The sequence below is a fragment of the Calypte anna genome, chromosome 7 (genome assembly GCF_003957555.1).
Source record: "Calypte anna isolate BGI_N300 chromosome 7, bCalAnn1_v1.p, whole genome shotgun sequence".
In the NCBI taxonomy this organism is placed as follows: Eukaryota; Metazoa; Chordata; class Aves; order Apodiformes; family Trochilidae; genus Calypte; species Calypte anna.
In genome coordinates this window covers 32,223,151-32,236,135 of record NC_044253.1, presented here as the reverse complement: position 1 = coordinate 32,236,135, position 12,985 = coordinate 32,223,151, and the positions used below count along the sequence as shown (strand labels likewise).

At 44.2% G+C, this 12,985-nt stretch overlaps 1 long non-coding RNA gene across 1 annotated transcript in view; it reads left to right on the top strand.

The window, feature by feature from the left end:
* Positions 1 to 12,985, top strand: part of LOC115598577 — a 121,146-nt gene that overhangs the window by 83,446 nt on the left and 24,715 nt on the right. Inside the window, exon 3 of the long non-coding RNA XR_003987745.1 lies at positions 6,834 to 6,899. This is a non-coding gene — a long non-coding RNA (uncharacterized LOC115598577). The remainder of the gene's footprint in view (positions 1 to 6,833; positions 6,900 to 12,985) is intronic.

Below are 12,985 nucleotides of genomic sequence, written 5' to 3'. Positions count from 1 at the left end.
CAAGCTGGTGAAGGGATTCGAACACAGATCCTATGAGGAGAGGCTGAGGGAGCTGGGGCTGTTCAGCCTGAGGAAGAGGAGGCTCAGGGGAGACCTCATTGCTCTCTACAACTACCTGAAAGGAGGATGGAGCCAGGCAGGGGTTGGTCTCTTTTCCCAGGCAACTCTCAAAAAGACAAGAGGGCATGGTCTTAAATTGTGCCGGGGGAAGTTCAGATTGGCTATTAGAAAGAATTTTTTCACGGAAAGGGTGATCAGACATTGGAACGGGCTGCCTGGGGAGGTGGTGGACTCTTCGTCCCTGGAGACATTTAAAAAGCGACTCGATATGGCACTCAGTGCCATGGTCTAGTGACTGTGGCGGTAGCTGATCAAGGGTTGGACTCGATGATCTCTGAGGTCCCTTCCAACCCAGCCTATTCTATGATTCTATGATTCTATGAAATTCCCTCCCCAGCTTTCCTGTAGCCCCACCAGGTACTGGAAGGCCCCTATGAGCTCTCCCTGGAGTCTCCTCTTCCCCAGGCTGACCAACCCCAACTCTCAGCCTCTCCCCATAGCAGAGGTGCTCCAGCTCTCTGATCATCTTTGTGGCTTTCCTCTGGACTTGCCCTAAGAGCTCTATGTCCTTCCTGTGCTGGGGGCTCCAGAACTGAACACAATGCTATCCAGATGTCAATCAGCATGTGTTGTTCAGGGCTTTGGCTTTTCTGTGTCTGTCACCTGTTTGGGGTGCCTTGGGAGGCAAGGGTTGTTAAGTGGCAGCTATCAAAAGGAGGTCAAGGAAGGATGTGTGAAGAAGGGAGGGCAGTGATGGAAGTGAAAGGGAAGAATGGGAAACCAATTGAACAGGAGTGAGAATAAAGCAGCATTTGAAAGGCAAGTGGATGGAGACAATGGAGCAAAGAGACAGGCACAGGTAGTGGGAAGGTGGTTTTGAGAACTGGGATTACAAAAGGCAATTGGTTACCTTGTAACATCAAGGCAATGCCACAAACATTGTTTTAATATGTCAGTAGCCTTTGCCTTTTTCTGACACCCATAAGTCTTAATTTTCACCCAGAAAAAAAAAAAAATCAGTTTCTGAGAGACTGACAAAAACCTCATGTCATCCCACTTTTCTCTGGGGTGGTTGTGAATCCTGAGTGCATCACACAACCTGGTGCTTGTGGTGATCATGGGAGCTGCCTCCACCTTTTGTTAATGTGTGAGGGAGGATTTGTAGGGAAAAACGGTATCTTTAGGTATACCAGAGGTTTAATTAGCATTTATGTTTTGACCAGTCTGTGCACCAACACTGCTCTGATAAGAGCAAATACTGTTCCATGAAAACTTGCCTTCCACTGTGACTTTAGCTTGTTGTGGCTGTAACACCACAGCTACCATTTATGTGGTAATGCAAAACTGTGCTCTTTAGCTCCCTGCAGGAAATAGAATTAAAGACAAAATGTAAATGGGAAAGAAGAACCCCCCCTCTCTCACCTACCTCTTTAAAATAATAATGAATCTATTGTCAGCATTCCAGTGGCTCGGGACTGTCAGAGAGGAGCTTTGTCTTAGCTCATATAATCTTTGAGCTTCCCAATAGTGTAGTGTTGACTGCAGAGGTTTGTCTCAGCCTCTGAAGACATTTTGCTCTTGGATGTGTGCAGCCCAGTGGTCTGGCTTTGTGGAAAGTACTGGCATGCTCAAGAGGCATTGATTTCTGCAGGAGTGTTGATGCTATTCACTGATTTCTGATATTGCAAGCTCAAGGAACCAACTGAAAATGGAAATTGTCTTCCAGGAGCAATGGGGACATCACTGTGCCCAGTGTGTTGCTGGCAAGGCAGTTGCAGGCTGTGCTGGTGGGGACACATCAGATGAGTTTAATGATGTTTCAGTCGTTCTCTGAGACAGAGTTGCTTCTGCTATGTCAAAATTTCAAGGGTGACTGCTTGCCCATTTTTTTTTTTGTTTTCCTTTGTGGATGGATTTTGAGCTTGGGGTGCTTTTTCCAGCTGCCACTGCCACTCCGGAGGCAGTGGGCTGGGCAAGTGGTGAGACTGGGCTGTGCCCTCCATGTGTCATGGTTTATTGTGGGGTTATTATACAAAAGCTTGCTTTGCAGCTGTGACTAGTAACTATACCACATATGCATATGAGGTCTGGGGGCTAACAAACACTTTCCCTGAATTTTCCTTTCTTATTCTTTTACCTTCACAGGTCTCTAAGCTAGAAACCAAGGATTTCCTATGGAAACCCCAAAATACATCTATCTGGTAGCTTCAAATGGTTCTGCACAGAAGTGGTTGCTCTGAAAAGCAGGCCTGGGAGGATTCAAATACCCTGCTATCTCTTCCAGCTTGATTTTGGTGACATGCTGGCACAGGGTGAAAATGAAATAGGAGATCCCTTTCTAGCTGTTCCTCGTATCTATTATTTAGTTGAGGAGAGTCAGAGTGGATTCACAAAAGAGAGATCATGCCTGAAAATATCCATCTGACAGGTCTGAAACAAATAAGCTGAGGTAGGGGAAAGGGAGGACATAATTTGCCTGGGTTTTTTGAAGGTTCATTTATATAACTGTGCTGCACAGAAGCCTGTGGTGTGTCAGCTGCTGCGTTGATGGGTGTGAGGCAGATGCCCTGATAGCCAGTGTGAAGCGGGATGCCTTTGCATGGATACTGGGGAAGGACACTGGGGTGTCACCTGTACAGGCCTGCTTTGTGGGCAGCCTAGGAGGAGGGAGAGGTGAGTCCTGTGAAGATGTTAAAATGTGCTGTGGATATGAAGCCTGGGGCATGGCTGGTGTGAAGGAAATGCAATTGAAAAGGCTGCTGAAAGGGTCTGGCTGTGTGAGCCGGGTAGATGACTTCTGGCACCTAGTTCTGTGGTGGGAAGACTGAAAACAAAACCAGGGCCCCTCTGCATCCTGAAATGTTGTAACCTGCCTTGAAATCCTTTGCCCACAGAAGCTGCTAACTCAGCCTGCAGCTGTCCCTAACTCCTCCCCACCCTCCATCCTCTCCTTTATCAGTAACCATAGAGATGCAGACTGTGGCTCCAGCCTCAGCCCTCTTCACTGTGTAGCCCTACTGAAAGAGCTAATATACTGCATGCTTTTTCCCAGAATTAATTAATGCCCTTTTATTCTTACCCACCCCTTTTCAAGGAGAGGGGAGAATATAGCAAGGTTGTTGCTCAGATGGCTGATGAAATGGGACAGGCTGACGTTTATTACTGCTGCAGCAGAGCAGGTAATATTTACAGAGTCTGGTGAAACATCAATCTCCCCTCAACCTCTCCAGCAGGCAGCCATCCCCAGCACTGTTACAAGTGGTAAGATAATAGCGAATAAAAATTCCCTGTTCCAGAACTATTTTTACCAGAGTGGTTCAGTTTCTGTTCAGTAGGCTTATTCCTCTTAATGTACCTCACTGATGATACTGGATGCTATTTTAGAAATTTCGTAAAATGTTCACCCAGGCTTTGCTAAAAAGAAGCAATCAACCCCCGAGTCCTTTGTTAAAGGCTGGTTACAAGATTTCAGCAGTGGTTTGGATGGAGAGAGCTGAGGCTCCTGGAGGGTCTCCCAGCCTGGCTTGGCAACAGAGATTGTGCATGACCTTGGACAAGCTCAAGACCCTTAACTGTTTTTTTGTTTGTTTTTGTTTTTTTAATTATTCTGAAAATGAGAAGAATTCTGCTGTTAATCTCTCTTGTGCTTTGGATCTTCTAAATACTCTGTTACAATGGAAGCTATCTCCTTCTCTGCCCAGCAGTAGGTTTTTGGTGCCCTCCTACAGTACAGTAATGAAACTGAATGCACTGTATTGAATGAATGTCAGCTTTAAAGAGAAAAGCCTGCCTGAACATTCCAGTTCTCTTTTAGAGTTTGGACCAGGCGTCAGACACACACTTACCTCCTCCTTTCCCGAGTCTCTAAATGTCTTTATTCCTCTTTGTGCTGAAAGTGCACAATGTAGCATGAATTCATGATTTAAACATTTTCAGGACCCTGACTTGTCAGCTGTTTGTGTTTTCTTTTTGTTCACAAGCATTTCTGTTTCACTGCTTTGATAAGCATCAGGTTTAAGTTATGAGGTTGCTTTATGGCTGATCCTGCTTTCCTGGCTGAGCCAAGATAACAGGAGGTTAAATCTCAGACAGGGCTAAATGTTCTTTCTGTTCCAGCATCTGCCTGGATTAGGCCCTTCATCCCTGTCTCCTTGGCCTTTTGTCTTGTCAGAAATGATTTTATAGGAATATGAAAAGAGTAGGCAGAGTGAAGGCAATGTGGATGGGTGCTGAAGATTTGTTCGTGGGCTCCAGTGTGTGGGAAACAGCCTGGATATAAGTATCAGCCCCATGTGAGCTCCATCAGGAACATCTGAGAGAAATCGCAAGACAGTTTTCAGGACTTTCTTACTGCCCTTCCACCATCCCAACTCTCCATGGTTGTGTTTTTGGGACTTCTTAGATCTCCTAGTTGCTTGTGTGAAAGAGTGGCTGGTGGAGGGAAGCTGTAGAAACAAGGGGGAGATGGTAGCAGTGCTGTGAACCAAGCTCTGACTGTTAAATGATGGAGCTGAGGAAGACAAGGGCAGAATTAGAGTTTCCTTGGTTTCTGCAAAGGATGAGCTCTGCAGTGGGAGATTTGGCAGCAGCAGGCACCCCATCTGATGAGTCACAGGAGGCTTTCTCAGAGGAAAGGTCTAAAAACTGCTCTAGGACTGTTCTTGCTCATTGTTTCCATTCCTTCTGAAGGCCTTTTTGCTGCCTTGCAGTGCCTGCTCCATCATCATCCTTATGTCCTAAAGGCTGGCTCGGGGGGGCTGCCTTCTTCCATTTCCTTGTCCTCCTCATTGTTGTGATGGTTTAGAGTGGGAGAAAACTGTCAGGTCAGGACAGATGCATGAGAATCTGTTAACAGAATGAGGGTGAATGCAAAATTTGATGGATGGGTGAAAAGTCATCTTCTCCAGGTTGTTGCGGGCCAAGGCAGAAAGAAATCTATTCCCTGTGCATCTATCTACTCCCAAAGATTTGTGAGAGAAGCCCTAGAAAATCCATGGAAGATTTGTTACTCCTTCCTGCAAGCCCCGTGTACCTCTCAGAGGTTAAGTGGGGTTTGGAGGTTGGACCTCTCCCAGACTGTGTGGTAGAGAGCTGTTTCCTTCTCCCATTGACACCTTTCCCTCTCAAGGACTCTGCTGTCACTACGACTGTGAAACACCAGCTTGCCATTGGGAAGTGGATCTTGTTAGCTTGCGAGTCCTGACTGCAGGGCTGTGTAAGCTTGTCTTCAGCCTTTAGGAATGTGGTTGGGCTCACTGGTTTCTCTTGGCTGCTCCTTTGCTGTTTAAGGCATTTCATTACAAACTTACAGTGCTCAAAAGGAAACCTGCAACTTTTTCTCACCTTCAAGTTCTTTCTAAAAAGAAGATTCCTTCATGTTCTTCTACCCCCTTCTCTGCTGCCCTTCCCCAGTTGTGTTGTGTCTCCTCCCAAAACCCTGGGTGATTTCCCAGTTCCCAAGTCCCTTATCCTACTCAGATTAACATTTCTCTGGAGAAAACCTTGGAATAGGAGGGTGAGATCAAGGCAGATGTGACAGCTGAAGAGAGGCGGTAAAACTGGACCCGTCACATCACCTCATTTGTGAGCTGAACGGTGCAGCAACCCCTGTTCCTCTCTTTTATGATTCCTGAAGGGTGTCTGCTCATCCCTACGGTCCTGCAGCAGTTCTTCCCTGTTCCTGGCTTTCTTTCCCATTGGTGTGAATGAGCAAAGGCAGGGCTCGAATAACAACAGCACAGGCGAGCTGGTTCCAACATGTGAACAGGAATACTAGATAGCAAAAATAAAGGGGGAGAGCGAATCCCCCTCCTAATCTGTAGTGCAGAAAATGCTAAATCCCTCCAGACCTCCTTTTCAGTGTGTACCCTCCCTAAAACCTGCTCAGGATTTGGATCGTCATTGTGGGGGGAACCGGGTGCGCTGCTGCCTGTGTGCAGTGCGTGCCTGCCTGTGTTTGGCAGCAGCACAAAAGAGACCAATTGATGATATTCATGGGATTAAAGGCCCGATTCCTAGGGACACACTTAGTTGGATGCAATTAAAATGCCTGTCAGGCATTTGATACCAGCAGCCCCTTGACAAACTGCTCCAGCAGCCGCGAGGTGCAGCATCCTATTGTAAGTGGGTGATGGCGGAGCCGTCTGGTTTGTCATCATTCTGGAAATTTCTGTGGCCAGCGAACTCCCTCTTCCTCTCCCACTCACCCTCTTTTCCTTTTCACCACTGCGGGGACTTCTTCTAATTTGCAGTTTTCCTTTTCCTGACGTACGCATGGAAGATAGGAGCTGGTGGCTTGCAGACTGTGTCTGTCTGGAGATAGGCAGCGAGCCGATGGATAACAACACTCCTTATTTAAGGGAGCCTATTTAAGGATAGGCTTTTGTGGTGTGGCAGCATATGAGCTGGTAATGATTTTCTTTTAAAAATGTCACCTTTGCTTGTTTCTTGAGGGTTTGAAAGAGTTATACCTTTATGCTGTAGCTTTGTGGGTTTAATCTGCTGTCGATTAAATTCTGTGGATGTGCACGCTGGATGAATTTAAATGTGTAGGTAATAAACTTGTTTGGTTTTGTTTGTAGACGTATTTGCTGCATACATACTGTATATTATAGGCACACAGCCTTTATACACATGTACTTGTGTGGGTATGTTTATGCATCTATGCCTTTGTTTAATAGAAAAAACTACTTTTCTCATACCTAAAAACTGTTTTTCAGAAAATATCAGGTATTTTCAGATTTCCACCCCCTGCTTTTCTTTTATATTAACAGATTCACCAGTATATAGTCTTGGACCTGACACACTGACTGGAGTCTGCTTGTTCACAGATCACAAAGGTAGGATACCTCTATTTGGATGGGATTTTGGCAATATGGGAATGAATGTCATACAGGGTGTGGGCCATTCTTTGTTTTGGTATTTTTTCTGCTTTTTTTTTTTTTTTAATTTTATTTAAACGGTGGTTGTTACTCTTGGTTTTGTCGAAGTGTGTTTTGCTTGCAGCTTTGTGTGGATTTTGGGATTGTTTTGGCAGGCACTGTAAAGTTATTTTTGATGTGTACGCCTATGCTCTAGCTGTTTAATCAGTCCTTTCAGCTGCTGCAGCTACCGAGGGGCAAGTGCCTGCCTATTGTCTTGGGTTAGTGCAGCCAGGGCATGGAAAAGCCTCCAGCCCTGTCAGGGGTTGGGGTTTTCTTCAGATGGATTTCAGCATCAGCAAGAACAGGGTTAAACTCCCTGGCTTGCTCAGAGCAGGTACAATCTATCACAGCACACAGCAAAAAGCATAGTGGTGGTTTCATACCAGATCGTTTTCATGGAGGAGGGAAACTTCTTTTAACCCCTTCACTGCTGCCCAAACCCACGTTTTTCTCAGCATGGGGTTTTTGCGCACAGTAGCCTGGCAGGGAGGGGCAGGGCTGGAAGAACATGTGTCTGATGGCTTCTTGACACCATGAATTATTTCTGTGTATAAAAATGAAGCCCACAGACTGTTTTTTTGCTGGTTTTTTTTGACAGTGTCATTGCTTGTTCCCAAGAGAAGTCATTTATTATCCTTTTTTGCACTAATATCTTTTGGCTTTGGTTGCTTTAACCCCTTGATGCTGTAAAGGAATCGGTGAGATAAAACAATGCAGAACAAAAGACATTAAGTGACTTTCTTTGTATCAAACACAGATGTCTCAAATGCTTCTGGAATACAGATCTCATTGATTTCCAGTGGGGACTGTGCTCTTAAAAAAAGGTTAAAGGAAGAAAAAAGCTAGTCAGGACTGAAAATCTTCTCCCTCCACCTTAGTGGAGAGACCAAACCAGACTTTATCATGTGTTGTTCTTCCCAGGTGTCCTATGGCTGATCATACTTCTTAGCTCTGCGCTTAGACCTGAAGGGAACGTGTGTATTTGTAGGGCAGCAGTCAAAACCTACATGTGTCTTTAGTCTGAAGTTTTGCAGTGCCTTATGAAAACTGAATAAAAAAGGTCAGAAATTCTTCATGAAAAGCAGTTATGTTTCTGGCCTGAGCAAACCAGGAGTAATGAGAACCGTGTGAGAAAGCCTACTCTCCTGAAATGGGCAGGCTGTATCCCCAGCCAGGAACCCCAAACCAGAATGTCAGTGCTGGCAAGGATATGGGCCACTGCCAGCAGCAATACATCCCTCTGAAATGCAATGAATAATCAATATCACTGCAATAAATTGCTAAGGTTGACTGAGAGCTGCTGTTTCCTGGGGGTAATAATTTGTTCAGTTTTTCAGGATATTCTCTTTCCTGTTTTTCTTACATACAATTCTATTCCTAGTTGTCCTCTTCTACACATCTTTCTGTTCCCTTGGCACTCGGATTTTTTCTGGTTTTGGCAGGAGTCTTCTTACCTTAATAAATTTTTCTGGCTAAATAAACTTCTTCAGAGGAATGCTGTACTTGTTAGTTTTTCTTGTTTGCTTTTAATACTGTTTCCTCCTGGTATCCATTACCACTAGACTCATTGAAATAGAAAAACCTCAAGTACATAGTGTATAAAGTGCTTTAATTTTTGGAAAAAAATGCATTCAGCAATCTGTTTTTAGCTATGAGCAAGTCCCTTCGCTTCCCTCTACTTTTAATTTCACTTCCATTATCCAAGGACAACAAGCCAAACTGCAGTCTCATCTGATTTCATTAAAGTTTTGCAAACTCTGTCTCAAGGACTAATGCTGGGCTTGATGTCAAAATCCAAGGTTTTGCTGCAGCATTGGGGAAATTTGGAAAGATCTCTCGTCCACAGAAGTGATGGCATTGTTAGCAGATGAGTAGAACTGCCTGGTTTTTACACTATCATTGGATAGTGAGTCCAGTTTTTGACAACATGATCCCTGGTTTTCATCTCCTATGGAAATGTCTCTTACATCCTGTGCACAGCATCTTATCAGTCCTTTCTGGTCTCCTAAAAACAAAGTCTGACAACTATTTGTTAATAAATCAGAGCTGGTGAGGAGATTTTTTTTTTAAATAAGCAATGCATATATATTTCTTACACCTCATTTATCAGCCATTTTAACCTCCTCCTTTGATCTAGGCTTTTAAGATTTATGTTATGAATCATTCCTCCTGGCTGCGAAGAAGAAAATGAGATGTTATGCAGGAAAAAAATGGGAATTATTTCAAGCAATATAATTTTCTTGAAGTGTAGTGGTAAGGGGCACTTACTAAGAAAATGAATTGAGCAGGATTTAAAAATCCTATGGCCTCGGGGTAGCATAAGGTGGCGTGGCATATCAAAAGAAAAACATTTTGTTAGCTGATACAAAAAGGCCACAGAAGCCATAGCATGCAGTGGCAATCCAACACAATGAGGTGTGTTGGGTTGCAGTTTGTGGACTCCAGGGTGGGCACCCAGGATGATGTGGTTGTTGGTGCTTGCCTTCATTTAAAGAAATGGCTTGGTGAGCAGATGTGCCACAGGAATTCAGGAGCCAGGTGGGATGTCAGTTCCTCCCCAGGAGGATCTGGGGCATCCTCCTGGAGCCCCAGGAGCATCAGGAGCAAGCTTGGGCCCCCCCATGTCTGCCCCACTTCTGAGATCATCATCTGGTTTTTAACCCCACTTGTTATCTGGCACTCTCTTAGCAGGTGCAATGGAGGTGAGGAGGTTTCTTTATGGTCTCAACATCCTCAGCATGCTAACTAGGAGTAGATCATGTTGTCTTGTCCTATGATATGGTTACATGAAACAGGTTTTTATTTTTTGAGCTTCAAACTCACTTTCCTGTTGTTGATTTGTGTCTTGTTCTTGATGAAGAATTCTCAGTGAAGATTTTCCTGCTTTTTCATTGATTGGAGAAACTATCTCCAAGGCAGATTTTTCAGTGGCAAAAAAGGGTCCTCTGGCTTTCCTTTCATTTGAGACACTGAGAGTGGTCACTGTGTCTTCTTCTGGATGTCTCTTTTCATGTGACTTGTAGGAAGACAGTGATCTCTACTTCTGCACCAAAGCAGGCTGAAATTGGTTAAAGAACTCAAGAATTATTAGCTAGGGAGAATGTAACCCACACAAGACTGTTTTTCTCATTTCTTCTGTTTTTCATTTCTAGGAAGTAAATATGTTTCTGTCCTATGCTTCCTGTCAAGTTGTGTTTTAATATTAAGAGTCAGGAACAGTTAACAGAAGTTTGATGTAGTGATTTTAGGAAGGGCCTGTCAAGAAACTGACCTGTCAAGAAACGAACTATCAAAGTGCTGAAATGCAGTAGAGGATGAATTGAACCAGGAGCTCAGTTCACATGACATCAGTTGGAGGAAGAAGTGATTAGATGCCGGCCTGTGGCTCCTGTGAAGGGCTGTTAGCTGCCAGGTTAATTTTTGAAAGCTTGCATCCTCCTTTTTGTCCTTATTTTCTTTGTCTGTAAAGCAGACAAAGAAATGCCAATGTATTCCTCAGTGGGTGTATTCATCAGCTTCTCAGAATGACTGAGATCCCTGAGTTCCAGAGGATGCTGCATACGTGCAAGATTTGATCATGAGACTTAGTACAGTGGCTTTTCTCTTGGCTGCAGTGACAAAGAGGACTGTGGTCTTACTGTAGTAGCAGTACCAATAAAAAGGTTGGAAAACATTTTATAAAATACTGAATTTCTCCTGCCTTCAGCCATCAACTTAACTCTTTTTTCTGGTGGACCTGTTTGCTGTATCAAATGATATTGTGATTGTACAGTCTGCAATGGCTTTTACCATGGTAATGAAATAATTCCAGCCAATTCACCTGTCCCATTTCATACAGAAGGTGACTCTTTCCTGATGGACACTTACACTGCCTACCAGAGCTGGGAAATGGCAGAAGAGACTGTGTTGCCAGTAGCATGCTAGGGAAAAAAACCTCCATAGCAGCAGTACTGCTGACTCATGCTTTACAAACCTGGAACAATCCCTGAAAGTCTGGAGGTGCAGATTAACTTCCTCTCCATGTCCTGGGCAGGGGACAGATCATTGTATTATTTGCCACCAAGTGAAGCTTCTCGATAGTTACGAACGGCTGCGTTTTCACTGATGTTTTATGGAGTGAGTTAGCATGGAGCTCATGAGAAATCTTGGGCAATTTATTTTAATACAAGGGGTGTCAGTCAGTGCTAAATCACAGAAGCTATTTACATGATTCTGAGTCATCCTGGTTCTTGTGATAGGCTGATTTTTTTCAGTATGTGTGGTTAGTAAATGGTGTTAATCTTTTCTTTTTCTTACTTTGTATTTGCTCTTAAACATGCGGCTGTGTTTCCTTCGTTGCAGTAGGCTGGCATTAGGATCCTCTGGGATCCTAGGGACTCAATGCAATATAAACTGAGTCTGCAACGATTCAAGATGTCTGATACCTGTACTGGTGACCTGATGTTAAAGCAGGGCTTAGGTACTGCTGCAGTCCAGGTGCATGGCAGGCAGCAGGTCTGTGTGCCAGAGCTCATCCAGCAGCAGCTGTAATCCTGGGTGGCCATGAGGGTGCTCAGTTGCCCTCAGGATCAGCTCTGCAGTCTGGACAGGTCCCCATGCTGCTCCAGTGACTTCCCCATACTCTGACTGTTTTGTCTTTCCAAAGATCACATTAGAAAAGCACATGCTTCATTTTTAGGGGAAACAAAAGTGCAGCTGAATGTGCTGTGCCGTGAGCTGCTCACTGGTAACTCGTGCTCTGCTAGAGCCAGCATCCAGCTCCTACAATGTGTGCTCTGAGTCTCTAAAGGACATGATAGCAGTTGAGTAATCTTTCAGCAACATGATGATAAAACTAAAGGAACATTAGATGCCAAGGAATGTGTCAAGATTGCACTGATAACATTGTTTTTCATTGGCACAGTAAGATAGAAGTTATAACAACAAATTGGGATGCTCAGTAATGTGCTGAATGCCCTCAAAGATGGAAATGTGAGATGCAAAACCATAATCCCCCTTACTCTATAGCCCTATACATATAGCAAGGGGGCCTCTTTCTCTTTCCAGACCCACTGGAATCTGCAGAGGCTGGAGCTCTCAGTGCTTGGTGCTGTGGGTTTGCTGTGCTCCAGGCTGCTGGTAATGTCCCCCTGAGTAGGAGCTTGCTTTCTTCTTGGATGGATGTGCATTGCCTGGGAGAACTGAACCATCTTCCTTGGAAATTTGCTACGAAGTCCTGCTGTGATACACTGAAGCATATTAATAACAATTAAAATAAGAATCGTTGCTGTTATTTCTAGTGGAGGTGTTATGTAGCAAATGGTAAGCACAGCAGTGTTTGTAAGGGCAGCTGTGAGACACAGAATTGCTTACGGCAGCAACCTTTCCTCCAAAGCACACAAAATACCCAGAGTATTTAAATGAATGTGCTTATTCCTAGGTTTGTTGTGTTAAATGGCCATTAGTAAAAATGTCTTTCAGCAAACACTTGTGGAAGTAACTGTGAAAAGGTAAATTCAAGGCTGACGTGTATGCAACTACTAGAAGTAGTTTTACAATTGTATTACTAGCCAGCATGCCTAAAAACTTTAAATACCAGTATGTGCATTTACTCACAAAGAGGAAACTTGAGCACTTTAGTGATTAATTATAGAACAGAAGGGATGGAAACCGTGCACATAACAGTGTACAAACCAAGGATAACTGCCTGAAAGAACTCATCAAAGAAGGTTTGGATAAAAATTTAAAAAATAGGGAGTTGTCTGTGGCTGTATCACAGACAAATGAGGCAGTGTGGTTCTGCACTGTTGTCTCCACTCAGTCTGCTGTGTGCCCTGGGTGTCCTGGTTGCCTGGGGTGGGTGTAAGGGCAGGGTAGTCAGAGACTGTGATCTCCAAAAACCTTTCAGTGGCTGTAGATGTGGCTGTAGAGCCCTCAGTACAGTGGGACTGGGAGGATTCTGGGGAGCTTTTTTGTGAGTGCAATGTTGTTTTGGTGAAAACCTGTTATTTTTTTTGTTCTTG